We start from the raw sequence: 6,000 nt of genomic DNA, 5'->3' as shown, positions 1-6,000 counted from the left end.
TATGAAGAAAGGTGCATAAAAACAAAATCTGAAAAAGAACATCAATGTACTTTTTTCTTTTAAATTTGCCCATTAATTTCTTCATAGAATATGTAATTGAAATGATTTTGAAACATTAAACCAAAGTTTCTAAAAACCAAACATAGCCCGTGGTAATGGGGACACAACAAGTGTTGCACCTTGACTACATTACCCAGAATCCTGGGACTGACCCACGCACTGAGTCGAGTAAGCGCGTCACACCTAGTGGTGACGTGCCCGCTTGATTGCATGCCCGTGATTGAAATGTGCTTGAAACAGCTGGCTCCCACCCGGGTATACAATCACACTGGCACTGTTATCTTCAAACATGTACCCTGTCCTGACACAACTGAATTGCATGGCACGCCCGCTTGATTTCATGCTTGTGATTGAAACAGGCCTGAAAACAGCTGACTCTCATCAAGAGGTTGCCCCTGCCTGGGTTTATAATCGCACCAGCACGTGTATTGTTAACCTCTTCTGTGCCCATGACGAGATAGTCTCGTCATGGAGCACGGTTGCGCTGTGCCCATGACGAGACTATCTCGTCATGAACCCCACCCACTAATGCAACGCCCGGCACAGGAGGGGGAAAGGGCGTGGCACTGAAGGGGTTAAACACGGACTCTGTCTTGACACAGTCACACAGCTGAAGTTCATCATTTGAAATGGTTTCCATTGGTGGCAACTTTGCAGTAATTACAGGCAGCTGCTACAGGTACGCTGTTGGGTGTCACTAATGAATCACTGGTGCGACGTACCCTAGCAGGGTATTTAATGGTGCCTTCTACAATCATAGGGAGGAACAGCCAGTACTAATAGGTGGATGGCAAGACGAGTGAGTGGGCAGCGGTGGGAAGTAATACTTTCAGCAGTGATTTTAGATTAGTGTGACTACTGGGGTTCCTGAGGCCTTTCTACATGAGGCCCAGGTGACCCCCATTTAGGGTAAGAATGGCACTACACAATATTGTATGGATGTGATACACAAGTGCAGTGTCATGCTTACACTGCATGCAATCTTTCCTAAAAATGAAATTGAGGGACTTCAGGTCCAGATTTATCAGTCAATAGATATATTTGTAACAGGCATTTGTTATTACTGTTTTCCAGGTAACTAAGTGACCTATGAACTTTGGGTGGTGACGAGCATTAGACCCCCAGTACATTAGTATACATGAAGGGTATAGGCTTAAAGAGAACCCAACATCCATCCTGATGAATGCCAGTGACTCGGCTGACCCACTCGGCAGAAACATGTTGTCATCATAGTGGGGTTGAGGTACTAATTCCTGGATACTTCACACCTAATTTATAATATCAGGTGTTTGTTTTGGAGTTTTTGTAACACGCGCAGCTACTCCTGGGAGTGTCCCGGCACAAGCCTATGAGGTGCCAGTTAAGAAGAAATTAAAACAGAAAAGTTTTGAGATGGTGGTTCCCTAGGTTATGTTATGTTATGTTTAAAATGATTTATTAAGCGCACGTACACCAGGCGGTTTCTTGGCGCTGAAGAGAGGACGGTTGCAGTCGCAAAATAGTGAGTTCAATTATATGCCTGGGAGAATAGCCAGGTTTTAAGTAATTTCCTGATTTGGGTGTAAGAGCTTGCCATACGCAGTTCGGAAGAAAGAAGGTTCCAAAATTGAGGAGTCAAGGTCGTAAATCTAAGGCCCCCATGTTTCTTCCGTTTGAAGAGATTCGGGGACAACAAATTCTTGTTAGAAGAGCGTAGGTCACGCGAGGGAGTGTATCGCTGTAGCTTTGAGGCGACGAAGGCAGGATCACGTCCTGAAAGAGCTTTATAGATGGTGCAGCCTAACTTAAATAGACAACGTTGGGACACAGGAAGCCAATGGAGGCTTTTCGGCAGTGGTTGCTGGAGCGGGGTATGCAAAATTTTGTATCCCACCCCATTTTGCATGTCATTTGAATAATTAGATTAATTAATTAATTATAACCGTACTAATGGTTTGGAGTGATGTGAAGATAACTAACCAACCTTATTAATGATCGAAAAACACGCGGGATTTGCATCTGCATGGCCTAATTAATTACGTGAACTAAATTTCGTACGCATACTAATGATAGATAATTAGAACATTGCATGATACATGTCGCTTTGGTGATGTAATTGTGATTCGTGCTTTATTTATTAAGTATAAACCGCATTGAGTGTTGCTTTTGGCTAGATAAATACACACACATATGGGTATTAGCGAGGGAATAACATTTAATTAGCCATTTCTATTTATTAATTACGTTTTTGTGTTTCTTTGCTTAAGTTGACCATTTCGAGTGGCCACAAAATGGCTGACTCCTGTATCCGATGAAACCGGCTCCAGTGCTCAAGGTTTGGGGTGAAGTGAGGATGCGTCACCGCTAGCAACTGTGGCCTGGACCTGACCCCAGATGAACATGTACCTTCCAAGGACAGCCTGGGATGTCAGCCAAATATATTTGAACAAAGACTGTTGTGTGAACCGGAACTGGCAAGGGTCATAACCCAAAAGACACTTTTGTGAGAACCCAAAAGGATGATCCGTGATTGTCCAATCAGCGAACTCGGATGCCCAAAATGTGTTACTTGTTATCATCAATTTTACTATAAATTATGGTAGAATAGAGAGGTAATTAGATTCGTCGGATCGCGCTTCTCGATTTCCTGATGATATGCTGCCGGAGAGGACGGTGACACTGCAGGACAGCTGTTAGCCTGAATCTTTGACGGACTGAATTAATGCCCAAATTCCTGATGAACTTAACCTGCTAAAATTGATGGGCATAGATTTGCGAGACTGCCAGATTTGACATAGAGGACGACTTTAGCCAGAATAGGTAAATATGAATGGCAACTTAATCAAATGAATGATTTAATCTGCAATATTAATATAAATTTGGATTTGAACATTTACAGAAATGAGTTGGGTTGTTTATTCATTGAAATGTGTTAATGGAAAGGTTAATTAGAGTATTAGTATTTCACTTAAACCGCAACTAGCAGATCCGTCCCAGTTATGAGGGTAATACCAAATGTGGAATCTAGAGCCTAATGAGTATGAGAAGGGTTTATAGGTCTGTCGCTCATTAGGGTAAAGTGGTATCTTCCTCCCTCATTATTCAGCTCTCAGGAGGATAATCGCCTCTTGCACGGATTAATGGTAAGTGTGTGTTGGTGTTATGGGCCCCACCAGCGAATGTATGGATAGTGTGCATGTGTGAGATCATTTAGTCCGTGACAGTAGGGAGGGATTTTGCACTCCGCGCTGCATCAGTTTTTCTGGTAGCAGAATGATGGTTTGTTATTGTTTGGTTTAATGATTATTGCTTGTACATTGCTTATTGATTTTGGTTATTGATTGGTATTGATTTATGTACTAACACTTTATGTTGAGTTACGTTGAGTTATACGTTGTTTGCACGGCTTCTGGGATGTAGGAAGTCGGAAGTTTGTAACGGTTCCGTAGTAGAGCAGAGGTAAGCGCTGCTCTCAGGAAAGACGGAATTGTTGTTGCCCTGTAGGTACACTGGGGAAATGTGTGACAATTGAAGTTGCACAGCGCATTGTCTGGGTTCAATTCGGTGACATCGTCGTGTGTTGCCATTCGAGACGTTTTCTGTGTGAGAGAAGTGTGTATGATAGCGAAGGTTACCTGTGAAGTTCTGGTCTTAGGTACCAGGGATCCAACTGGCATTCCGATAACGCTTATCACTGGAAAGGTAATAGGTACTCTCTGAGCTTGTTAGAAGGACAAAGGAGAGGTAAGCGCTGCTTTGTTAACGTATGTCATAATTCTGTAGTAGGACAGACTGTTCGCTGTTCTCAGGAAAGACAGGATTCTGCGTGACTGTACTACATTTTTCTTGTATGAGCGAGTGTGAATGCAAAGGCATTTGGGTTGATTGCGAAACTCTGGGTTTATTTCTCAGGAGCATTGGGTCTCTAACTATGTATCTTAAATACTAGAGAAACAATTAGCTAATGCTTGTTAGAAGGGTGAAGTAGAGGGATGTGCTACTTTATCAACGGAAATAATGATTCCGTAGTAGGGCAGAGGTAAGCGCTGCTCTCGGGAAAGACGGAATTCTCGTGAGAAAGGTCTTTTTGCTGTTCTTTGGTTAGCGAAGCGGACAATGGAGATGTTTCTATGTTGTTACTAACAGAAGTGTAGAAAATTTAAACAAAAACTTACTGAGCGGATTTGTAAAGGAGGGCTAGACAGAAGCAGGAGCAGGAGCTGCCGCAGCGGCTGCTGACGTCAGAACGACCGCGCTGGGATTGAACAGTCGGTCAGAACTGTGAAACGCCCCGGATTGGTGCGTTAGTGTACGCTGCGCTAGGATTGGAGAAGAAACAGGGTGATGTAGACGCTCCTTAGTGGTGCGTTAGTGTGAGTCGCGCTAGGATTCGAGGACTGTGACAGTGACGTGGATGCTTTGAATTGGTGCGCTAGTGTGAAGTTGCGCTGTGATTGGATAGATTAGCGGTACAGTTGTAAAGAAGGACTAGCGTTGCGAGAAAGACAAGAAAAATGTATTACGACCCACCAGAGAAGGAGAACAAGACCTGGTTAGGGAGAATTAAGAAGTGGTTTAGGAAAGACAAACCAGTTAAGACTAGGGAAGGACAGTTACTTCCTCCACCGAAAACACCTGCATCCTTTATGATTGCGAAATATGGGTATCATACTTGTATTTGGTTGGATAACTGGGTGAGATACACCAAGGACGACGGAGTATTAGCTTTTCCAGTGCATGGTTTATTTAATTTGGTTGTTTTAAGAAACTTGAGGGAAAGGATGATGAATTTGGAACCAAGACCTAGACCGACACAGTTTGAGGCTTTGACAGAATGGGAAGATGAAATGCATGAACAAGAAAGACAAAGAAGTGGTAGAGGATATAGGTACTGGTTTGGAAGACCATACGGACACGAAACGCATAGTGATCGAATGAAAAGATGGCGAGATGCGAGCATGACTGAGGATGTGTTCCCTGTAAGAACTGTAGGGGAGAATGAAGGTCGAAAGTGTGCAGAAAAGAGGCATAATTTGGAATCGAGAGGGTATGGAGTGAATGAGTCTGAGGATGATGTTCTTGATGATATGTTTTATAAAAATCCACCACCGTATAGATCAGAACCGGAAATGTTAACTCCAAGTGCCCCAATGAGAGAAACAATGCGAATTATAAAATCGGAACCAGAATCCCTAAGTTTGAGTAAAAACAGTGGTACAAGAGAGGTAGAAAAGAGATCAGAAGGAAGAACAGATGGAGAAAATTCTGTAAAATTAGCAAAAACAACCCTGGAATTAACTGAGAAAATAAGAGAATTGACCAAGAATCTAGAAGCAGTAACTGTTCCAGTAACGATAGGCCCAGTAATGCCTATTTTTGAAAAGCAGAAGGACAGTGAGCATTGTTTGACAGTCCCTTACAGAAATAGTAACCCTGTAGAACAACCAAGAGTGAGACAGAATGAGAATCCATGGAGACAGACTATGAGTGTAATGGAACCAAATTTTACAAATAATCCATTTGTAGATCAGAATTGTGCAGAGAGACGTATGACAATGATTGAGACAGCGTCAGAAACACAAAATGATTTTGGACATGGAAGTGTAGAAAAACCAGTAGGACCATCAACAGACGAGTTAAGTGAATGGTTAAGAAGCTCGCAGAAGAAAGACAAAGAATCCCAATCAATTTATGTGGCCAAGCTACGAATGGTATTGGAAGAGTTAATTGTAGGGACTATCCCGACAGAAAAATTGAAAACCTATCAGAATGAAGAATTATTATTTTTGTGCAAAAGTGTGACCTGGAGAGCGAAAAACTTGCATGAAAGGTTAGAAGAAGTGGCAAATGAAATGGGCATTGATATTGAAAAGGTAAAAGCCTTACAGGAACCATATAGAGTAGAATTCACTGAAAAGGATATTGAGAATATGAACACCACAGGATGAATAGGTCAAATTA

This window comes from Triturus cristatus, chromosome 3_2 (genome assembly GCF_964204655.1).
Source record: "Triturus cristatus chromosome 3_2, aTriCri1.1, whole genome shotgun sequence".
Classification (NCBI taxonomy): domain Eukaryota; kingdom Metazoa; phylum Chordata; class Amphibia; order Caudata; family Salamandridae; genus Triturus; species Triturus cristatus.
This window is presented reverse-complemented; position numbering follows the sequence as displayed.